Source organism: Dioscorea cayenensis, chromosome 9, assembly GCF_009730915.1.
Source record: "Dioscorea cayenensis subsp. rotundata cultivar TDr96_F1 chromosome 9, TDr96_F1_v2_PseudoChromosome.rev07_lg8_w22 25.fasta, whole genome shotgun sequence".
NCBI classification, from domain to species: Eukaryota; Viridiplantae; Streptophyta; class Magnoliopsida; order Dioscoreales; family Dioscoreaceae; genus Dioscorea; species Dioscorea cayenensis.
The window spans coordinates 16575950-16577268 of NC_052479.1; the positions used below are offsets into that span (position 1 = coordinate 16575950).

General features: G+C 44.5%; 1 non-coding gene across 1 annotated transcript; it reads right to left on the reverse strand.

Annotated features, from left to right (window-relative positions):
* Positions 1-390: 390 nt before the first annotated feature.
* Positions 391-497, reverse strand: LOC120269664. The gene has a single exon (XR_005539307.1). It is a non-coding gene; the product is annotated as a small nucleolar RNA R71 (small nucleolar RNA).
* Positions 498-1319: the final 822 nt, after the last annotated feature.

The following is a 1319-nucleotide window of genomic DNA, read 5'->3' on the forward strand; positions in this document are numbered from 1 at the left end:
ATGGCCGAATATAATGAGCAGCAACGGACATTATCTGATTATGCCAGACCTTCAGTATTAGGGACACAATCGAGCATTGTGCATCCCCCGATTACATCTCAGAACTTCGAGCTGAAGCTAGCATTCATCCACATGTTGCAGCAATCCGCACAGTTTAATGGTTTGGCCGATGAGGATCCGAACTGTCATATAGAGAACTTTCTCGAGGTGTGCGACATTATTAAGATAAACAGGGTAACGGATGATGCCATCAAGTTGAGAAACTTCCCATTTTCCTTGAAAGAGAGAGCGAAGCAGTGGCTACACTCATTACCTACAGCATAAATTACCACATGGAAGGAGATGGCAGAAGCTTTTCTTGCCCATTATTTTCCTCCCAAAAAATTTGCAAAGCTTAGGAATGAGATCTCATCCTTTGTACAATTGGAATTGGAGTCTCTATTTGAGACATGGGAAAGGTTTAAGGAGCTCCTCAGAAAGTGCCCGCAACATGGATTCCTGGAGTGGATGATTGTTCAGACCTTTTACAACGGTTTAAATCCGAGTACAAGGCAACTCTTGGATGTGGCAGCAGGAGGTACCTTAGGTAGCAAGACCCCCGGTGAGGCCCGTTAACTAATTGAAGAAATGGGGTTAAATAACTACTAATGGAATGCTAGGGAGAAGAAAAAGGTGGCCGACCTCCATGAGATAGATGCAGTAACCTCATTGGCGGCTCAAGTGGAATCATTGAGTAAGAAGTTAGATCTTCTAACTTTGAAAAGAGTGGCGGCCATGACTACTTGCACCGGGTGTGGTAGAAGACATGCTCCCTCCGATTGCCCGATCTCTATTGGTGATGCATCTTCGGCTGAGAATGTCGATTTTGTAGGTAATGCTATAAGGAATCAAGGAAACCCATACAGCAACACCTACAATTTGGGTTGGAAGAGTCATCCCAATTTCTCGTGGAGCAACCAAGGTCCACAAAATGCCATCGGGCCACCAGGTTTTCAACAACAACAACAAGCCCCAAACATGGAAAACAGAGTTTTAAGTTTGGAGACCCGAATGAATGATTTGGAGAAGGCCTTAACTAGGTTTATGCAATCATCTAATACAAGGTTCCAATCAGTTGAGGCTACACTTCGCAACCACACCAACTCTTTGCATAATCTTGAAAATCAAGTAGGGCAAATTGTGAAAGTCCTTATCGGAAAGGCCACAAAGAAGCTTGCCGAGTAACCCCGAGACCAACCCTAGAGAGCATGTGAAGGCGATCACTTTGAGAAGTGGTTGTGAGGTTGAGGGTAAGTTTCCGAGTGAGAAACCGAATGAAC